The 23,707-nt window shown below is 40.2% G+C and overlaps 1 protein-coding gene and 1 long non-coding RNA gene across 3 annotated transcripts in view; both read left to right on the top strand.

The window, feature by feature from the left end:
• Positions 1–23,707, top strand: part of kif6 (kinesin family member 6) — a 306,561-nt gene that overhangs the window by 76,331 nt on the left and 206,523 nt on the right. The window lies entirely within an intron of this gene.
• Positions 13,349–15,875, top strand: LOC132111810 (uncharacterized). 2 transcript variants are annotated; one of them, XR_009424855.1, is made up of 4 exons: positions 13,349–13,365; positions 13,997–14,062; positions 14,680–14,796; positions 15,580–15,875. It is a non-coding gene; the product is annotated as an uncharacterized LOC132111810 (long non-coding RNA). The 2 variants fall into 2 exon arrangements; XR_009424854.1 differs by lacking the exon at positions 13,349–13,365 and having other exon boundaries at positions 13,909–14,062.

A 23,707-nucleotide genomic window follows, 5' to 3' on the forward strand; every position in this document is an offset into this window, starting at 1 on the left:
TTGATCTGGTAGTTGACATACCCCTTATTGATGATCTCTCCAGTTACGGCGTGGATGGAGTATGGCTTCGGAGCGGTAATTCTCTTGAGGTTGAGTCTGGACGATAATTCTCTCGAGATGAAATCCCCTGCAGACCCGGAATCAATAATGGCAGAGACTGAAACGTTGAAACTAGGAGACATTAATGTCACTGAGATCGTGAGTGGAGAGGATACGGAGGGGGTATTGAAAATCGAACTCACCATCAAGCGAGGAGGACGAGATGGACATAATCGTAGAAAATGGCCTGGATTTTCACAATATAAACAGAGCTTGAGTTCATAGCGACGTTTCCTCTCTGCTTGGGATAATCTGCTGGTTTCAACTTGCATCCGCTCCACCCCTTGTGTTTCCCCTTGTTCAGTGAGATTCATATGAGGAGTGAAAACCTGGTTCGGAATTTCACGGTAACAACCTTGGGATCGCTGATCCACTCGTAGGGCTTGCTGCATAAATTTTTCTAATCCCATGTTGTCATCATAAATGGCTAGTTGTAAACGGAGTGTGGGATTAAGCCCCCTTTCGAAACACTGTGATGAGTGCCTTTTCGTTCCACCCACTAGCTGAGGCCAGGGTTCTGAATTTCAACGAATACTCAGATACTGAATCTTTACCCTGTCGGAGTTGCAGGAGCTGATTGCTGACGGAGGAATCTCCTACTGGCCTGCCGAACACCTCTTTAAAATGTCAATGTCACCTTTATTTATATAGCGCTTTAAACAAAATACATTGCGTCAAAGCAACTGAACAACATTCATTAGGAAAACAGTGTCAATAATGCAAAGATGATAGTTAAAGGCAGTTCATCATTGGATTCAGTTATGTCATCTCTGTTCAGTTAAATAGTGTCTGTCCATTTATTTGCAATCAAGTCAACGATATCGCTGTAGATGAAGTGTCCCCAACTAAGCAAGCCAGAGGCGACAGCGGCAAAAATGTGTTTTAAAACTGTGTAAGGTTGCTGTAACTGGAGTTTCCTGGAACCAGAGGGTTTCTGCCCATCTAAGAGCTGGCCCGGGTAATTGTTGCACAATAAAAGATATCTTGGATCTCTCTGTGGAATATTGATGTGGTTGCTGCTCCAGGGCCAGTGAACACTGAAGCAGAAAACCATTGCAATCCTCCGCCCGCCAGAGAAGGGCGCTGGTCTAGATGTCGGGCTAGTAATGTACATCAGCGAAGGAGCGGATGATGCGGAAGCGTTGGAATGGCCAGCTGTGCTCTGCGGTGGAGTGATTTCTGGTTGTGTTGGATCCATGACGGTATTTAGGTCAAGCCTTCTGTCAGGATACACACTCGGAGACAGGGGAAGTGAATCCAAACAAAGTGTTTATTTACAAGAGTAAAGTGCGAGATGAGTGATGAGGTGAATCTGTGGCGAAGTTGGTAGCGTTCACCCGAGGCATCGGAGGTAAGCAGGTAAGTAGCCGCGGTGCAATACGTTGTATCTTAGTGGATAAAGGTAATTAAGACTTGGTCCTTTCCCTCACAGGAATAGACAGCTTGGATGGAAACCGAGTCTGGGGATACACAGGAGCTAGGAGATCAGATCCGGAATCATCTAGCGGATCTGGAAGAAGATCAACAGAGACACAGAATTTTACAATCTTCAGATAAGTATACTTCTCTTCCGCGAACTTGGAATGGGGTATGACGATAGGCAGGTAAGTGGTCTGTCCTATTCGAGGCTTGACGTTGGAGTGCTGTTGTGAGATGGATTTTATGTGCTGGAAAGTGACGGTGCTGATTGGGAACAGCTGTTGATCAATACTCAGGTGAGTGTGAACGCTGACTGGTGGATGGGACCGAGCTTGATTGGTCCCTAACACAGAGCCTGGGCCTAATCTAGGTTATCCAGGTTATTATTATTATTGTTTTTTTTTCATTGCATCTGAAAATGAGTTAGTGCATCACATTCACTTCACGTGCTCTCTGGTGCAGATCCGCCTCCCGCATTGCTCAGCTGTGGACAATTTAACAACGTTTGATATAAAGGTTGCTGTCCCATTTTATACGGGAATTGTTCATTAAAAAATATATATATATATTTTTAGTTCTAATTATATTGTTAACACAAGTTCATTTAGGACATGCTCTGTGACATTTTACCCTTTTTAACTTATAAACCCCTTGAGATTTTAAAGTTAGTTTAATAGTATTTCAATTCAACTTAAAAAAAAAGGTTTTAATTGCTTAAATTATTTCTATCAATTAATAATATGTTGTCATGTTTATTCTTGTAGAAATTAAGTGTTTATTCTTTAAGAAATAAGGGAAAAAATAAGGGACGATCCAAATATTTTTGCTTCACCTGTTTATGTAGACTACAATTATTCAAAAACAAATAAAATAAAAATAAATAATAATAATAATAATAAAATAATGTCATTAAAAAATGCCATCGGCCTGAGTAAATTTGACCATTATAGAATTGTGACTTTAAAGGTTAGTGATTTAGGAGGTGAAAATACTGTGAAATTACAAATGGCAAGGATTTTAGAACATAACAACCGAAGGTCTATGAAACGTTAGCCAATAAAGCATTTTTTTAAACAATGGAACTTAAACTTGTGAACTAAAATGTTATTTCAACCATAGCCTTTGAATAAATAAAATGCATACTTTTCATAACGTTTCATTATTCATAAAATGCATAATGTTTCTGGTGTTTGGATTTGTACTAATGAGCTCCAAGTAAGAATAGCCCTAGACTAGGTTTTCTCTCTCTCTCTCTCTCTCTCTCTCTCTCTCTCTCTCTCTCTCTCTCTCTCTCTCTCTCTCTCTCTCTCTCTCTCTCTCTCTCTCTCTCTCTCTCTCTCTCTCTCTCTCTCTCTCTCTCTATTTAACTCACTATTTAACAGCATTAGCTCAATGAAATACTCTTCCTTCAGGCAGACTGAATGTTTTCCTGCCTTGATAAAAGCAAGTAGGGCTGGGAGATAAATCGATTTTATCGATTAACACAAATGTGTAATTGACATCGGTTTGTTTGAAGGAAAATAGATTTTCTATTTAACGTTCACCAATGCTCCACTCAGGGCTCAACCCTCCCCGCGCGTCTGACACAGAGACGTGTATGGGATGAAAATAGACTCAAAATGATTAATAGTTCCACGCAAAAACATCAATGTACTGCATCAATTTTATACATGTATTTTACGAACCACAAACAAATGCCTTTCAATTTGATTCGGAATTAAATGATTGTGCAGCGATTTGTACATATACAGACATGTTTGCGAATAAAAATGTTCTGTTCTGCATTAATATATCATAAATTGCTCGTGCAAAAAGGAATCCATGCATATGTGGATCAAGTGACACGCTTGCATTAATTGACATCTAGTTCGAGTCGATCTTTTTCGGTTCATTTGGATTTTGAGACTTCATTTTCGTAGTTTTCAACTTTCACGTCCCCCACACACACAACTACTAAGGAACAAGGCCCGGTGCAATTCATGAACGTGTACACGATTTGAAAAAATTGCGAATGTGCGTCACTACACTGAAACAAATGCTTTTCAACCAGTGTCTGTAGAGATAAGAATTTCCATGAACGTGAAGCATTTTGTTCAAATAGAGACATATTTGTGAATACAAACGTTATAGTTGGTATTAAAAATCATCATATCATAATTTGTGCATGTAGGAATTAAAATGTGCATTTGTGGATCAGGCAACGTGCGTGCATTCATCCGCGTCTATTCTGAGCTTCTGAGTCGATTCTATTTGATTTGAAGCTTAACTATTTTAATTAGCAATATGCCAAAGTGAACGGCTCCTGTTTCCAATGAATATGTGCGTGAGGCACCAGCACGATCAAACAGCTGAAACAGAAAATACAACATTTTTGGTAACAAATGTGTTAATTCAAAAATGCAAAGTGTTAGCAGTTTGAAAAATCAAGAATAATACCTGAGTTAATAATAATTATTGCTAAATGCTAGAACGTTCTCATTTCGCTCTGCATATGGAACCTGAAGATTTTTTTAAAACAAGAATTTAGCTTTTTATCTGTGTATATACAGTACAGACCAAAAGTTTGGACACACCTTCTCATTCAAAAAGTTTTCTTTATTTTCATGACTATGAAAATTGTAGAGTCACAATGAAGGCATCAAGGGCTATTTGACCAAGAAGGAGAGTGATGGGGTGCTGCGCCAGATGACCTGGCCTCCACAGTCACCGGACCTGAACCCAATCGAGATGGTTTAGGGGTGAGCTGGACTGCAGACAGAATGCAAAAAGGGCCAACAAGTGCTAAGCATCTCTCGGGGAACTCCATTAAGACTGTTGGAAGACCATTTCAGGCGACTACCTCTTGAAGCTCATCAAGAGAATGCCAAGAGTGTGCAAAGCAGTAATCAAAGCAAAAGGTGGCTACTTTGAAGAACCTAGAATATGACATATTTTCAGTTGTTTCACACTTTTTTGTTATGTATATAATTCCATATATAATTCCACAGTTTTGATGCCTTCAGTGTGAATCTACAATTTACATAGTCATGAAAATAAAGAAAACTCTTTGAATGAGAAGGTGTGTCCAAACTTTTGGTCTGTACTGTGTATGTATATATATATATATATATATATATATATATATATATATATATATGCCTTAGATTTATTTACTGTTTAATAACAATAGCATGCATATGGTCCTTTGTGTAAAGGTCTTCTTTCAATTTTTGATGAGTAGACTGTAGCCTAAGACTATCCTACATTTTGAAATTATCTCTGTAAAAATAATTAAATATTTTTTAAAGATGTTACAATGTAATAACTTATTGTTGTTTTTCTTCCTCCTTTTATCTAATTTTACAATTACATTCATTTCGCAATCCGTCCCTTTGCGCCGCCTGGCTATGGAAGCATATGGGTAGCATTATTCAATTTGGGATGTAATATTCAAAACGACAATGCAATATGTAAAATGACAATGCATTTCTGTATTTACATTTACATTTTCCAATACATTTGTGCAACGTTTGGTGCAAAATGAAAATGAAAATTAAATTACATAATTTTCATTTGCCATTTCATACACCAGTTTTAATATGTAAAATGAATACTGATTGTAACGCTTTATAAGTTGCAAAATTAAAATGAAAATGTATTACAGAAATGATAAGATATGTCTAACATGTTCAAGCAAAAACTGTGGCAAAATGATAATTTAAATGCTATTTTTCTTAAATGCATTAACACTCACAGTCAAGACACTTACGATTGCATTTTCATTCAGTGTCCCGCAATGAATGTAGCAAAATTCAATGTGCACATTGAAAATGCATTCCGAGCCGATCATGTCTCCGCCCCCTCCCGACATGTCAATCACTGCGTGAACAAGGCAAGAGAACATGGACAAGACAGTTGGTCCGTGTACGTTTTGATCATTTCGGTTTATGGCTTCAATATTTCATTCGCACTTGTGGGCGGAGCTGAAACGGTGCTTTCATCTGATTGGATCGAATCGTTCCAGCTTCAGCTCAGTCTTTTCATTCTTTCAGGCAGAATAAGAGTCAGTGCGAGTGAAGCACTGTAATGTCTGAACCTACACTCACTGTTAATTAGCATAATATTTGAATCAGATGTAGCTGGGCACATAATTCGTGCTGCTGTGGCCTGCAAATTATTTCTAGGTTGTAGTATTGTATGAATATTGTCCCACTAATAAATACAGTGCAAATAGTTCTCTCTCTTTGGATAAAAGTGAAGTGGAAATAAAAATCAATAATAGACTGAACAGTTCCATGTCTGTAACATTTACCACTCTCATATTTTAAGTCATAAGGCACTAGGTATGTGTGTGTGACATTAATAAATAATTGTAAAAATGAATATAGTTACATTTCTAAATAAAAATAGTAAAATCAGCTCTATGCTGCTCAGTGCTCCTGTAGCCTACCCCAAAGCGCCCTCTCGTGGCTGTAGACGGTAATATTTTCTCTTGGTTCTGAATAAATGCGACTTAATAGTCCAATGCACTTATATATGTTTTTTTCCTCGTCATGACGTATTTTTGGACTGATGCAACTTATACCGAAAAATACGGGTAACATTATTATTATTATTTATTATGAGAGTAATTGACTAAAACTTTAATGTTTCACCAAATTCAGCTCAGATCTTCAGACTCTTCTGACTCGTGTTGCTGTATAACTGGCCAGACTTACCTTCCCAAGAAATCCTATTTTATTTTATTTCATAAATTTAACTATATTTATTTCCACTTCCCTGTTATCCAAGGAGACAGAACTATTTGCACTGTTTTTATCAGTGGGACAATATTAATACAATACTATAACCTAGAAATAATTTAATTTAACTGGCCAGACTTACCTTCCCAAGAAATCCTATTTTATTTTATTTCATAAATTTAACTATATTTATTTCCACTTCACTGTTATCCAAGGAGACAGAACTATTTGCACTGTTTTTATCAGTGGGAAAATATTTATACAATACAGTATACAACCTAGAAATAATTTAACTGGGTCTCTTGCAGGCCGCAGCAGCACGAATTATGTGCCCAGCTACATCTGATTCAAATATTATGCTAATTAACAGTGAGTGTAGTTTCAGACATTACAGTGCTTCACTCGCACTGACTCTTATTCTGCCTGAAAGAATGAAAAGACCGAGCTGAAGCTGGAGCGATTCGACCAATCAGATGAAAACAGCGTTTCAGCTCCGGCCACAAGTGCGAATGAAATATTGAAGCCATAAACCGAAATGATCAAAACGTACATGGGCCAACTGTCTTGTCCATGTTCTCTCACTTGAATCCTCTTTTTGAGATTTGAGTCTCAGACCTTCTTCAAGCCCCGCCTTGTTCACGCAGTGATTGACATGTCGGGAGGGGGCGGAGACGTGATCGGCCCGGAATGCATTTTCAATGTGCACATTGTATTTTGCTACATTCATTGCGGGACACTGAATGAAAATGCAATCGTAAGTGTCTTGACTGTGAGTGTTAATGCATTTAAGAAAAATAGCATTTAAATAATCAGTTTTTGCTTGAATATGTTAGACATATCTAATAATTTCTGTAATACATTTTCATTTTAATTTTGCAACTTATAAAGCGTTAAAATTAGTATTCATTTTACCTATTAAAACTGGTGTATGAAATGGCAAATGAAAATTATGTCATTTAATTTTCATTTTCATTTTGCACCAAACGTTGCACAAATGTATTGGAAAATGTAAATGTAAATACAGAAATGCATTGTCATTTTACATATTGCATTGTCATTTTGAATATTACATTCCAAATTGAATAATGCTACCAATATGCTTCCATACCTGGCAGTAGTTTTGCGAATGATTTTAACACTCGACTGAATTACAGTTACCACCGCGGCAGTAATACCCATTTAGGTTGTCCACCTACTGTACTCTGATTGGATAGTGAGCTTTTGATGGAAAGGTGCTCTCTGACCTGGAAGTACAGACATCACTCAGTGGCGCGCATATTGGAAAGATGAACTCTTAGGAGAGACACGGAGCTAAGTTATACTCGAAGTGAACACAAATCGAATTAAGATATATTGAGTATTCCTATTTTTGTTGCATTTTTTGAGTGCAGTATAGACACGTAACACCTTAATCACACTATTACCGTCGTACAGGACTTTTTCGCCACATTTTGTGACAGGAAACACACACAGCAGTGTTCAACCATTAGACGGCAAACAAAAGAGTGTGACTTCAAGTAAGAAGGCACATTTTTATCTGATGTCGTCTGTTTGCACGTATAGCATGACATATAATTAACTGCACTTGAAGCTGTTACAAATCAGCTCAAGGGGGAAATATGAATAATCAGTCATAACTAGTTATGATAAATTATAAATATTTAAATCCGTTATAAGTTTTTACTTGACCTCTCAGTGTCAACTGTCTGTCAATTCTAAGAACATTAATTTCCTGGTTAAGGAGTAATACTACTGAATACTCCGAATACTACTCAGAGCATGTAGAAAATATCTGCATGATTAGGGACTTCAGTTATGAGCAAACAATGAACAACCTTAAGCGTGATACTACTAAGACTTTATTAACTACATAACACATAAACAAGTCTAACACACACACACACACACACACACACATGCATACAGTTGGCATGGGGAAAAAAGGTTAAAGGGTAACACTTTATAATAATGTTCTGTTATAAGTTATTTATAAATTATTAGTTAATGATGAACTAATTATTTACAAAACATGACTATACTTTCATAAATGATTAATAATTAATAAGTTAGCATTTTAGTTATGTTTTATTAATTCAATTATGTCACTTATAAGTTATTAGTTAATGATGAACAAATCATTTACAAAACATGACTATATGTTCATAAATGATTAATGAGTGGTATGCTGATGATTTACAAATGTGTTGTAAGTTCATGAAATAAATCAAACTGATCATTAGTAGATGGTTTATAAGTTATTAATTGATACATTATTTATCACTTATAAATCATTGAATTCAATTCAATTCAATTCAAGTTTATTTGTATAGCGCTTTTTACAATACAAATCGTTACAAAGCAACTTTACAGAAAATTATGTTTCTACAATATTTAGTAGTAGCTAGTAGTTTGTGCACGTTTGACAGGATTTTAGAAAAATAAAAATAATAATAATAATACAAGACGTAGTCAGCTAGATGATGAACTATCAATATTATTAATTAATAGTAATTATATGATGCAGTCACACATGTAGCAATAATTGTTAGTTCTGTTTGTTGATTTAAGGTTAGGATCATCTGGGGTCCTCTGAGGGTCAGCATCATCTCTTCTCAGGTGTTCTGGATCCAGACTGGAGCTTGTGTAAATCCTAGTTACCACGGGATGTAAATCCCGTGGCAAAACATAGAAACAAAATAGAGACATCATTAGCATAGCTGCTGATCCAACAAAGTAAAATTAGTTTAACCCAAGCTAAAGAATAAAAATGCAGATGCAACTACACTCACAATTTAAGAGATACATTATTCGAATGCTTGGCGAAAGAGATGCGTTTTTAATCTAGATTTAAACAGAGAGAGTGTGTCTGAACCCCGAACATTATCAGGAAGGCTATTCCAGAGTTTGGGAGCCAAATGTGAAAAAGCTCTACCTCCTTTAGTGGACTTTGCTATCCTAGGAACTACCAAAAGTCCAGCGTTTTGTGACCTTAGGGTGCGTGATGGGTTGTAGCGTGGTAGAAGGCTAGTTAGGTACGCAGGAGCTAAACCATTTAGGGCCTTATAGGTAAGTAATGATAATTTGCAACTGATACGGAACTTAATAGGTAGCCAGTGTAGAGACTGTAAAATTGGGGTAATATGATCATATTTTCTTGACCTGGTAAGGACTCTAGCTGCTGCATTTTGGACTACCTGTAGCTTGTTTATTGACGAAGCAGGACAACCACCTAGAAGTGCATTACAATAGTCCAGTCTAGAGGTCATGAATGCATGAACTAGCTTTTCTGCATCAGAAACAGATAACATGTTTCGTAGCTTGGCAATGTTTCTAAGATGGAAGAATGCAGTTTTTGTAACATTGGAAATATGATTTTCAAAAGACAAATTGCTGTCCAATATAACACCCAGATTTCTGACTGTAGAGGAAGTAACAGTACATCCGTCTAGTTGCAGATTGTAATCTACAAGATTCTGTGTGGTGTTTTTTGGTCCAATAATTAATATCTCTGTCTTATCCGAATTTAATTGGAGAAAATTATTTGTCATCCAATCTTTTACATTTTTAACACACTCTGTTAGCTTAGATAATTGGGAAGTTTCATCTGGATTCGTTGAGATATATAGCTGAGTATCATCAGCATAACAGTGGAAGCTAATTCCGTATTTTCTAATAATATTACCATGGGGCAACATGTATATTGAAAATAGAAGGGGACCTAGGACGGATCCTTGTGGCACTCCATATTTTACTGATGATAAATGAGATGACACCCCATTTAAGTAAACAAAATGGTAGCGATCGGACAGGTAGGATCTAAACCATCTTAGAGCCTGCCCTTGAATACCTGTATAGTTTTGTAATCGATCTATGAGTATGTCATGATCTATGGTGTCGAACACAGCACTAAGATCAAGTAAGACTAGAAATGAGATGCAGCCTTGATCTGACGCAAGAAGCAGGTCATTTGTAATTTTAACAAGTGCAGTTTCTGTGCTATGGTGGGGCCTAAAACCTGACTGAAATTCTTCATACAGATCATTTTTATGCAGGAATGTGCTCAATTGAGCAAACACAATTTTTTCTAAAATTTTAGACATAAATGGAAGCTTTGAAATAGGCCTATAATTTGCCAGTACACTAGGATCTAGTTTTGGTTTCTTAATAAGAGGCTTGATAACCGCCAGCTTGAATGGTTTTGGGACGTGACCTAAAGATAACGACGAGTTAATGATATTGAGAAGCGGTTCTTGGGCTACAGGTAACAGCTCTTTTAGTAATTTAGTGGGTACAGGATCTAATAAACATGTTGTTGGTTTAGATACAGTGATAAGTTTATTTAGCTCTTCCTGTCCTATATTTTTAAAGCACTGCAGTTTATCTTTGGGTGCGATGGATGAAACTGAAGTGTTAGACGCTGTAGAATCTACATTCGCTATTGTATTTCTAATGTTATCTATTTTATCAGTGAAGAAATTCATAAAGTCATTACTATTTAACGTTGGTGGAATATTTGAATCAGGTGGCGTCTGGTAATTTGTTAATTTAGCCACTGTGCTAAATAAAAACTAGGGATGGGCGTTTTCCACAAATATCACATTCGAATATTTGAGCTCACAAAAACGAATATTCGAATATTCGTTTATTTAAATTAAGTTTAATGAGTCAGACGTTATTTTTCAGCAACATTTGTTTTCGTCATTTTGAACAAGCTTACAATAAGCTTGTACACTACACATCGTGTTTTGTAGCTGAAAACCTTTAACAATGCGTGCAAACAAACAAAAGTACAGATTAAAAGCAAAAAAAAAAAAAAAAGTGAACAAAGAAAAAATGTAAAGCAGCCTGCAGCAATTAGGCTATTGTACAGAATGTAGCTTACACTTAACTTTTAAACTGTCAGCAAATCTTTTTTGCTTTTTTTTTCTATTGTTTCAAATGTTCTTGTTAAGAAATACGGGCATGTAAACATGATTGGGGGAAAGTCGGCTCCTTAGTCTGTTAACAATAAGGCTGACCGTGGAGAAAACGCGCTCTGACGACACAGACGTTGGCGGGACTCACAAATAACGGTGTGCTAAGCGAATACGTTTTGTGAAGCGCTTCGCGTTTTTGTTTCACCACTGAATGGGATCCTCATCTGGTGGAATACATGGCTCCAGCAAGAACTGTTCCCACTCATCTCGGCTGGATTCTGTGTAATCATTGCTGGAGAACTGGCTCAGCCTTTTCTGACGAGTGGGCATTGCATCTTCTTCATCGTGGCGACTGCATCCGCACCACTCGCATCAAGGAAAATGTTCTTTTTTTTTCTTACTTCTCTCATGTTTTCATCGAAAAACCTGAGATGATTGTGCCGAGGGTCTAGGGCAGACGCGAGAAGAGGAGTTTTCACTGCATTCTCCAAGTTAGCAGTGTTTATTCGTTGCTTGAGAGATGCTGCAACAATGTTCTTGGATCACTTTCTGTGATTCTCCACGGCATATTTGATGTACTAGAAGACCGCAGTTCTTTTAGGGGGCGTTCACATATCGCGTCTTTTGCATGCTCAAGTTCGTTATTTCCAATGTAGGCGCGCTGTAGGCGCGCTGTATGCGCGCTCATAATGGAGGCGACGCGGTCGCGATGCGCACGCGGTGCGACGCGGTCCCGTTTTTTCCAGGCGCGTCCGAACAGCATCGAGTTAAAAACATCTCAACTTTCAGAATGCCGCAAGCGCACCGCAGGTCATGTGACAAGAACTAAACATTCAGCTTCATCCTTTCCTGTAACAACGTTGAAAGCTCAGCCAAGATGAAGGAACAGCTGATCATAGCTGTATATGGATTGCCATTGTGAAATAAATTTAGTAGCAGAGCTACTGAAAGCGATTTTTTTTTGTGCTGCAAATCCATTTATCCTTTGCTGAAATTCTCGCGTCTTCATGGAGAGAACGCGTCGCCTCAGGAGCGCTTCTGCCCAATGGCTTTGGAAAGAAGGAGAAAGCGGAGCGCATAGCCTTTTCCACGCCTTATTAGGGTCCGTGGTCCGTGGTGTCCCGGCGTCGCAGTGAAGGACATCTGGGAAGATCGCGTCCTGGGTGCACCGGGCCTGTGCAGAGAAACACACGGAGTAGACGTGGTGGGACTGTTAGCAGCACGCTGTATACTTACCCCGGACTTGTGAGTGTCAGCCCGAGATGATTCCAGCGCGGCTCTCTGCTCTCTCAGCTGGGCCTGCCTCACCTCCAGGTCGCGAATCTGCTTTCCCACGGCCTCGAGCTCGAGCTGCACAGAGTGGAGACATTCATACAGACATAAATCATTGAAGTATTTACATGTATGTCAAAATTGTTTTGTATAATTATCTCAATAAACAATTGTTAATCATGAACAAATGATGGACAAACCATTAGTAAATGATCAGTATATGATTTATTGGCAAATTTGTTAGCTGGATGCCTTAGTCAGGTGATTCCAGTGAGTTGTGTTAAATCCTTAAACACATCAATAAATCATTTACAAAGCTTTCTGCATCCCCTAATCTAAAGTGTAAACTATTCATCACTTGTAAATGTTTTACATCATTTGCAGATCTTCCGGTTACATGATCCATTTCATTCCATCACTTTACCCAAGCTTATTTTTTTTTTAAATAAATAAATTGGCACTCTTCCACCATTTAATCAGCACTTAATTGTTTATTTTCTATTTTGTTTCCCATGGGACAGCTGCTCACCATAACATAATAACGCACCATAAACGTAGTTCATTATTTTGTGCATTTTATTCCAAGTCTTCAGAAGTTGTACGATACCACCACGTGAGAAAAAGATTTGTTTTCCATAATATAATCATTATACATTAATAACAGTACATATACTCTAAAAACGGCTGGGTTATTTTTTTAACCCAAAACGCTGGGCTGAGTCTGTTGGGTCATTTTGTTGGGTTATTAGTATTATTTCTTTTTAAACACTTTTGGGTAGTTTCAATTTACCGGGTGTTGGGTTAAACCTGCTGGGTTGCGTCGCTGGGTTGTTTCAGGCCAGCGCTGGGTTATTTAACGCGCCTTGGAGATGTTTAAATCGCTCCCCAAATGTCATTTTGGAAGAACAACGGGCAAAGCCACTTTCAACTGTTTTAAGGTAAGTTTATTTAATGTTTCCTTTAATAATTATTTTAAATTGGCAGAATTATAACTTTTTTTGTGGCAACAATATTGTTAAACTTCTACAGGCCAACATTATTTACGTTAAATGATGAACAGTTTACCTCAAACGGCCAACCTACGTTATGTTACTCGCATAATCGTGTTAAGGTATCTGAGACGACAGATTAATACAGTTTTATTAAGTTTCAGACAGTGACGGATGACTGAAATATGCGAATATCTGTGAAAAAAGAGGAAAAGTCGTTTCTGACACTGAAAAGCGAATTTTACATTTTAGTGAGTCAAATGAGTTCAGATAAGTAAATACGACTTTCTGCTCTAATGTAAACGCATTTATTTGTCCATATCGACATGTAAATCATACAAATTACGTACAATATAGTCGGATCGCAGGTCTAAAAGAAGCGACGATCCGGCTCAAATAAACTGGTTCATTAATTCTCGAACAAAGTGATGAAAAGAATCGACGTCTCAGGGCATTTCAAAGTGGCGCACGCACAGCGAGTGACGTAGGCCGCATTAGTGAGGTGATTAGATGCTTGTGTGGTTTATAAAGTCTTTTTACATACAAGTTATAATTCAAAATGTTGTTTTTTTCCTGTCAGAAAAGCACATGGATACATTTGTGAGAGAAAAACTCGTCGAGTGCAGTCTTATTGAGGCGTCTAACGGTAAGTTCATGTTTATAATACATTTTACATAATTGTTTGTCTGTGATAATGAACTTACGTTAACCCTCACGTAACTTAAACGCACATATATTTTTATTTCATGCTATAGTTAAAGCTAACTTTGTGTTCAGAATGTACATAATTTATGAGCGTAAACATCATATAACTATTTTCCAGATTGTGTTTTTGACTTGTCCTTATCACTTTGGTACACCTAGAAGTGTTTATATATGGACTGTTTTAAAGCTGCGGAGTAACCCAATACCCGAGTGACTTGTCATAGAAATGTCTGTGTGCGCGCGCATGCAGTGTGATCTCCCTTATCTGTGCCAGTGACTGTTCATGTGTGTTTGATATAGCCAGCCCAGCATGTTAACATAAAACTGTGATTCATAATTACTGGAACATCCCATTGATTAGACAGTTTGAAAGCACACCTTTCAGCCAATCACTATAGCATATTCCTCTTCTCTAAAACTCATAGGTGAATTTAACAAATAATCATGATGGACTCAATTTCATGATGAACTTCACACAGTTAATTGAACTGAATCACTGTTATTAACAGTTAACAAATTAAAACAAATTGTATTTTTTTTTTTTACTTTATTTTATAGGTTGAAACAAACATGGAATTCCTTAACCGAGCAGAGTCCACAAAACCCCATCCAGTTGTCGTGGCGATTTAAAAATGCCAGCAGATCTCTCAGGCATTGATCATAATCAATGGACAGGTAAGGATATTCTGGACAATTTTCAAAAGTAATTGCAAATTGTATATTTAATTGCATTTTTCCACGCAATTGAAAAGCATTTGAATTTCAGATGCCTTACACAGAAAGCTGTCAATTTGTGTCAAGGGTGGGACTATACTATGGGCCGTGTTTGTATTGGGAGATATTTTGTAGTTTTTTTCCCAAATCTCTCACTGTTTGCACTCTGATGCACGTCAGCAAACAACATTGCAGTTCTACTCTTGTTTACCTATTTGCATCTTACCCTATATTTTATTTTTATATTTTTATATTTTATTTATACAGGTAAAAAGCATTTGGTTAATGGTGAATATTGACTAATAGTACCATGTGGCTCTAACTGTTAGCAGGGGATAGTAGCTGGATTTTGGGTAAAAATGACAGAATTATTTATTGTGCAAGGTGCCAAGAATATAAGGAGATCCGGGTTGCACTGTCTGTTCTTTAACACGCATCTCTCGGAGTGGCAGCTGCCTTTAGTAGTGCCTTAACCTCCATTGTTCAAAGCATTTGGCACAATTGTCTTTGAGTGACGTCACCTCCCAATACAAACACTCTCCATAGTATGGTCCCACCTCTGACAAAAATTGACAGCTTTCAATGTGAGGCATTGGAAATTCAGTAGTTGCGATTCCAATTGAGTTTTGGCAGGTAACATGTGCGACACAGTGAAAAAACAGACATGGTAATTAATAACACATCATGTACTTGTTCTTATGATGCATCTATGCTAACATTAATCTGTTTCTCTCTTATTCCGAGGTCACCGTAGCCACCAGATCCAGTCTGTATCCAGATCAGAGGGTCACTGCAGTCACCCGGATCCAGTACGTATCCAGACCAGATGGTGGATCAGCACATAGAAAGGACCTCTACATCCCTGAAAGACAGCGGAGACCAGGACAACTAGAGCCCCAGATACAGATCCCCTGTAAAGACCTTGTCTCAGAGGACCACTAGGACAAGACCACAGGAAACAGATGATTCTTCTGCACAATCTGAATTTGCTGCAGCCTGGAATTGAACTACTGGTTTCGTCTGGTCAGAGGAGAACTGGCCCCCCAACTGAGCCTGGTTTCTCCCAAGGTTTTTTCTCCATTTTGTCACCGATGGAGTTTTGGTTCCTTGGTTTTCTTTAGTTGGGGACAATTAATATCAAGCGATATCATCGACTTGATTGCACAGAGGGACGATACATAACTAAATCAATGATGAACTGACTTTAACTGAAAACTGAGTGTTTACTTTTGTCCCTTTGCATTATTACACACTATTTTCCTATTTAATACTGTAAAGCTGCTATGATGCAGTATTTGTTCAATATGACAGGCTTATTACTCATAATACATGAAAAATACAGCTGCAAATGGACTTTGCTTTTCCATTTGAAATTTGGCAGTCACTGTGCATTCATGAAAACTTACTCGGTTACTAATGTAACCTCGGTTCTCTCTAGAAGAGGGAACGAGTACGAGTACGAGTACTTAGCTAAGACGCTGCGGGAAAAGTCTCTTTTCACGGTACACTGAAGCAAAAAATTATCCTTAATTTTGAATTATTGTAAAGTGCATTTGCAGCAGCACACAGCCATAGGCGAGACGGCTCGCTCGCTCATTGGCTGTTCTGCGGCAACTGCATAAGCCTATCGAGCGCAGGCTGATGCAACATCAGACCAATTAGGGCGCTCGCGCCCTCCATGCCACTTCCCGCCGAAAAGGGTGTGGTCTAGCCCTATAAAGGGAGCTCGAAAAGGCTGACTCACCTGATTTATTTCATCGCCGAAGCGAACCAGAGTGAATCGTATGCACGGCAGAGAACGCAGTACTGGTTCCCTCTTCTAGAGAGAACCGAGGTTACATTAGTAACCAAGTACGTTCTCTTACGAGAGTTCTCTCGTACTGCGTCTTAGCTAAGACGCTGCGGGAACCCAATGTAAAACGCCGTGCGTGCAGAGATCACACACCAATAAACCTGGAAGCGACGCCCAGGATTTACAAAGCACAATCACCAGAGGGACTCACAGAGAGTTCTAGAACAGGAGGGGGAAACCCTCCGTCCCATATCTAGCAGCGTCCGTAGACGTGGCAATATGACATCACATATTCAAGGCAAGGTCTGACTAATGTGGGAATGTGGGTCTTACGCAATTCTGCCCATATAACAGTCGGCAGCGCATGGCGCTTGCGATCTCAGAGTTCCAATCAGGACACTGATTCAACTATACCGACAACAGCTTTGCTTGCAGAGCGGGAACCTCTAGGTTATAGAACCTGATAAATGTAGACGGCGAGGCCCATCCTGCCGCCATACATATATCCTGTAAGGAAATCCCACTAGACCACGCCCACGATGAGGCGACGCCTCTTGTGGAGTGTGCTCTGACACCCAGTGGGCACTGAAGGCCACTGGAGGTGTAAGCTAACGCTATAGCGTCAACTATCCATCTGGATAGGCTATGTTTCGAAACAGCCATTCCCTTGGAACGTCCACTGAATGAGACAAACAGCTGCTCAGTCTGTCTGAAGACAGCAGAGCGAGACACATAAGTTCTTAAAACCCTAACGGGGCAAAGAAGACTTGAGTCTCCATCCTCTTCTGACACCGACAGGGCAGACAGGGAAATAACCTGAGCCCGAAACGGTGTGTTGAGGGATTTCGGCACATAACCGTGCCTAGGTTTGAGTATGACTCTTGAGTCATCAGGCCCAAACTCCAAGCACGTCGGGCTCACCGAGAGCGCGTGCAGGTCACCCACACGCTTCACTGAAGCGAGAGACAACAAGAACACTGTCTTGAATGACAGATGTTTGAGGCTAATCGTTTGGATAGGCTCGAAAGGGGAACCTTTCATGGCCTCCAAAACCATCGAGAGGTCCCATACAGGGACTGACGGAGGTCTGGGAGGATTCAGCCTCCTAGCTCCTCTAAGGAAGCGGATGATCAAATCGTTCCTTCCTATTGACTGACCGAGCGTTGTCTCAGAAAACGCTGCGATAGCCGCCACGTAAACTTTGAGCGTGGAGGGGGCTCTGCCCTTATCCAACAGCTCTTGTAGGAAGGAGAGAACCTCCGTCACCTCACAATTAAGGGGTGAACGTCCCCGAGCTGTGCACCAGCTGGAGAATACTGACCACTTCGAGGCATATAGCCGTCGAGTCGACGGAGCTCTAGCCTGAGTGATAGTATTTAGCACCACTGAGAGATCAGCGGGTAACCGTTGAGCGCCCACACATGGAGGGACCACAACTCCGGTTGAGGGTGCCAAATCGAGCCCCTGGCCTGCGAGAGGAGGTCCCTCCTCAACGGCACTGGCCACGGGGCAGCGTCTGCTAACTGCATCAAATCTGGAAACCATGGTTGGTTCTTCCAAAGTGGTGCTACAAGCAGTACTGAGCATTTCGTTTCCCTCACCCATTCTATCACCTACGGAAGGAGGGAGACGGGGGGAAAAGCATAAAGCGGGCAGCACGGCCACCTCCGTGACAGCGCGCTTTCGTTCTTGGAAAAGAACACGGGGCAGTGAGCGTTTTCGTGGGACGCGAAGAGGTCCATTTCTGCCCTGCCAAATCTCTCCCACAGCAGCCGGACTGTCTGTGGGTGTAGAGACCATTCGCCCATGGGAATGTGGTTCCTGGACAGTCTGTCTGGACCCAGATTCTGTAGCCCAGGCACATGAACTGCTCTCAGCGAGCGCAAGTTGGACTGGGCCCAAACCAGGAGGCGTTCCGCCAACATGTACAGGTTCCGGGACCTGAGACCGCCCTGGCGATTTATGTAGGACACCACAGACATGTTGTCCGAACGGACTAAGACGTGGTGGCCCTTGATTCGGGGACAAAAACGCGTCAGCGCGTTCTCCACTGCCAGCACTTCCAGACAGTTGATATGTTGGAACTTTTCCCGTTCCGCCCACAGGCCAAAGAACGGTCTGCCCTCGAGCAGCGCTCCCCATCCCGAAGTGGAGGCGTCCGTCGACACCACTTTCACTTTCGAGGAAGTCCCCAGGCTTACACCTGATTGGTACCAGTCGTTTGCTGTCCAGGGTTTCAAAGCTGTAACACAGCTCTGATTGACCTTGAGACGCAACCGCCCGGATGTCCACGCTCTGCGCGGTACTCGCGCTTTCAGCCAGAACTGCAAGGGGCGCATGCGGAGCAAGCCCAACTGAAGAACTGGTGATGCTGAAGCCATGAGACCTAGCATCTTCTGAAATTCTCTGAGCGAGACGGACGCGCCGCAGCGGAGAGAGCTCGCTGCGCGCTGAATGCCCAATGCGCGCTGTGGCGACAGCCGCACCGTCATGGACTTTGAGTCCAGAGCTATACCCAAAACAGTATCGTTTGACTGGGGTTCAGCGAACTCTTCGTCCAGTTGACACTGAGACCGAGTTTCTCGAGGTGATCGAGTAAAATGGCCCTGTGTTCCACAAGCTCTGATCGTGATTGAGCCAGAATCAGCCAGTCATCCAAATAGTTCAGCACTCGCATGCCTCTGAGTCTGAGAGTAGCGAGCGCTGCGTCCATGCACCTCGTAAATGTATGAGGAGCCAGGGACAAGCCGAACGGCAGGACTGTATACTGGTATGTCTGGCCCTCGAAGGCGCATCTCAAGTATCGCCTGTGACGTGACGCTATCTGTATTTGAAAATACGCGTCCTTCAGATCTATCGACATGAACCAGTCTCCTCTGCGAATATGCGCGAGGAGTTTCCTGGTTGTAAGCATTTTGGAACTGCGTTTCGCCAATGCTTTGTTCAGCTGTCTTAGATCCAGTATGGGTCTGAAACCCCTGTCTTTCTTGGGCACTAGAAAGTATCTGCTGTACAGCCCCCTTTCGCTTTGAGCTTGAGATACAGGCTCCACTGCCCCTTTGCTCAACAGTTTTGATATTTCGGCTCGAAGTAGGTGTGCTACTTCTGTTTTGACCGTAGTTTCGACGCGCGCTAAAAAGCGCGGAGGGCGTCGAAAAAAACTGTAGCGAGTAGCCTCTCTTTATAATGTCTAGCACCCAATCCGAAACCCCCGGAAGCACTGACCATGCGTCTGCATGAATGGCTAAGGGTTGGATGCAAAGCGCGCTCTGTTGGCTGGGCAACAGCAGCGCTTCGATGTGCTGTAATATTGGCGTTATGCTTGTGACATTTGAGGTGGGGAGCGCGCTGATCACAGCGAGCAGATCGCTCGTCCTCGACCCCGCCACGGTGCTTAACCGAGTGAGGGAGGGCTGAGCGGGTCCCGTGGGACTCGTGCTGTCTGTGAGTAATTGTGGGCTGTAAGCGTGCACATTTACTGCTTTTGACTCGCTGTCTGCCTGGGCAGAACGAACGTGCACGGGTTTCGTTTTTACAGAAACCACATGACGTGTGTGACATAGTGTTTGTGGGCACTGAGGAGTGGGCACGTTTACTATGTAGTGCGCGCGATCGACCTGAGTCGCTTTTATGGGCGCGAGCCCTGTGTGAAGGGCTGTGCTTATATGTGGAGATGGGCACTGAGCAGTGGGCATCGTCACTACATTTATAGCACCAATCGGCCATGGCCGGGACACCAGAAATTACACTCTTTTCGGGAAATATCTGGGTAGCCGTGATAACGGCTCAGAGTCACCATTGGCAACAGCTCGCAGTGAGGGCAGCCGCCATCAGCGAGCGCAAGCGCTGCATGATCCTCACCCAGGCAGGAGACACAGATGACGTGACGGTCTCCCTCGCTGAGTGGGGCTCTGCACGAGCCGCAAGAAGGCATCTTTAAAAAGATGCAGCTCTTTTACGAGTGTGTGTCGCAGGGCGAACACACACACGAGGATATGAATGAAAAAGGATATAGGCGCCGGAAAGCGCAGCAGGAACGACAGTGGAAGGCGGCGTTGGCCAGCGGCTTCAGGAATGGCTCGTCCCGCTGAGATGCTATCGGATGCCGCTTGCTTCCTCTCGTGATCCAACGATGCGTGAGCTTAGCTGAAGAGATGAAAAATCAGGTGAGTCAGCCTTTTCGAGCTCCCTTTATAGGGCTAGGCCACACCCGTTTCGGCGGGAAGTGGCATGGAGGGCGCGAGCGAGCCGTCTCGCCTATGGCTGTGTGCTGCTGCAAAAGCGCTTTACAATAATTCAAAACTAAGGATATTTTTTTGCTTCAGTGTATCGTGAAAAGAGACTTTTCCCGCAGTGTCTTAGCTAAGACGCAGTCGAGAGAACTCTCGTAAGAGAACTGAAACAGTAATTTTTGTTCAGTGTTTTTGAAACTCAAACTTGTTTTTGTTCAAGATTTGCAATTGTGTTTGGATTATGTCACAATTTTTCACAATTCCTTTTGAAAATTGTCCTTCCGTAGACAGGCTCTATAGCAGAGTACACTTCTCTCAGGTGTAGATCTTTGCTTCAAAGCTTAAGTGTTTGACAATAGTTAACCTAAAAATGAAAATTGTCATTAATTATACAGCCTGGTCTGAAAGCTCTCGAATTTCATCAAAAATATCTTAACTTGTGTTCTGAAGATGAACGAAGGTCTTAGGTGTTTGTAACGTGACGGTGAGTAATACAGTAGATGACAGATTTTTCATTTTTGGGTGAACTATATGTTGAACTACCCTAAGCAGTGCACATCTACCTCACGGGAGTCTTTATATACTTGATATAAATTTTAGGACATCTTTAAATTATTTTACATTTAAATTTAAAAAATGTTAATTGTCAATGTCATTTCACTGTGTATTTAAATAGCTAAACATGTCAAAATATAATAGCTAAATATCTATACACAGGTCATTCAGAAATAATTTATTGCAACTGTATTTGTGTTATTTTCTTTATTTTTTTTTATTTGCATTTTCTGGAAACAAAAAAAAGGGAAAATTGCATGTTGTTTGTCATTAGAACAAATTTGTGAATGTCAGATGGCATTAAAAAAAAATTTTAACAGTCTAAATAACCTGTATTCTTCATTATTATAATGAATAACCCAGCAAAAATAACCCAGAACCATAAAAATGCAAACACAAATGGTAAAAATGACTCTATCTTGGGTTTTCTCAATAACCCAGCATGCTGGGTTAAAATGTGTAAACCAGCATGTGTTCTGTCCAATATTTACCCAGCGCTGGGTTGCTAATTGGGTTATTTTTAACCCAGCCATTTTTAGAGTGTAGCTGCCTTCTCATCCGTTAAAACTTTCAAAATTGGCACTTCAACACAATGACACTGGTCTGCGGCAGTGACGTCAAACCTCGCTCCTTATTGGCTGTCACTTGTGATTTGCGACCACCATAGATTGTTTGCGACATGCCAAATTGTGTTGAGAGAGATGCAGCACGACGCTTTGAAGGATGGAAATGCAGATCAGGAGAATCTTTGCAGCGATTAAACTTTAATTTCATTTTGTAACTTACAAAAAATTTTTTGCTGTCAGAACACTGGTAATGTAGCACACGCGTCATTTTATCTGTTCTTTATACTGCTTTTTGTAACGTTTTAAATTATTGTGACTAACGTACATTTATCTGCCTGTTAAACTTTGTATATTGTCAAAATGGTTATGTTTAAGATAAATATGCAGAAGGTGTTATAAATGACTTGTGTACATATACAAATAATTTGTTACAGGTAAGAAAGATCTACAAATGATATGTAACACATTTACAAGTGATGAATAGTTTACACTTTAGATAAGGGGATGCAGAAAGCTTTGTAAATGATTTATTCATGTGTTTACACATCATCTTTAACAGGTGTTGAACACTTTGTAGTGTGTACTAAGTACTGACTGGTAAGGGTACAGACAGCTGTCTTCTCTGACACACATGGAGTCTTTAACTCTGTGCACCTAATGTGAGCTTCAATGGAAGGTAAAACCGGTTGAGAGGTTCACTTCATCACTAGATCCCACACACTCCACACAGAACACAAGTCTGTGCTGATGAGTGTAAGGATTTAACACAACTCACTGGAATCACCTGACTAATGCATCCAGCTAACAAATTTGCCAATAAATCATATACTGATCATTTTCTAATGGTTTGCTCATCATTTGTTCATGATTAAAACAATTTTATTGAGATAATTATACAAAACAATTTTGACATAAATACTTCAATGATTTATAAGTGATAAATAATGTATCAACTAATATCTTATAAACCGTCTACTAATGATCAGTTTGATTTATTTCATGATTTCAACTTTTTTTAAGATAACTTACAACACATTTGTAAATCGTCAGCATACCACTCATTAAACATTTACAAACATATAGTCATGTTTTGTAAATGATTTGTTCATCATTAACTAATAACTTATAAGTGACTTATAAATTAATTAATAAAACATTACTAAAATGTTAACTTATTAATCACTTATGAATGTATAGTCATGTTTTGTAAATGATTAGTTCATCATTAACCAATAATTTATAAATTACTTATAACAGAACGTTATTATAAAGTGTTACCAGTTAAAGCTTAAGCAGTAAAAAGAAAATAAATAAAGACATGAAGCTATGGTACAATTTGATATTCAGCAGATCTACAGCTGAAGGAAACATCAGTTTCTTAGTTCAAACACACCTTTGTAAAAGGTTCATATTATACTTAATGTATCAATTAATAAGACTAAGGGGCCCTTCACATATCGCGTCTTTTGCGCGCTCAAATTCGTTATTTCCAATGTAAGCACGCGGTATGCGCCCTCATAAGCGCTCGTTTTTCCAGGCGCGTCCGCACCGCATCGAGCTAAAAACATCTCAACTTTTCAGAATGCCGCAAGCGCACCGCGGGTCATGTGACAAGAACTAACCAATCAGCTTCATCCTTTCCCGTAACAACGTTAAAAGCTCAGCCAAGATGAAGGAACAGCTGACCATAGCTGTATATGGATTGCCATTTTGAAATAAATTTAGTA

Source organism: Carassius carassius, chromosome 31 (assembly GCF_963082965.1).
Source record: "Carassius carassius chromosome 31, fCarCar2.1, whole genome shotgun sequence".
NCBI classification, from domain to species: Eukaryota; Metazoa; Chordata; class Actinopteri; order Cypriniformes; family Cyprinidae; genus Carassius; species Carassius carassius.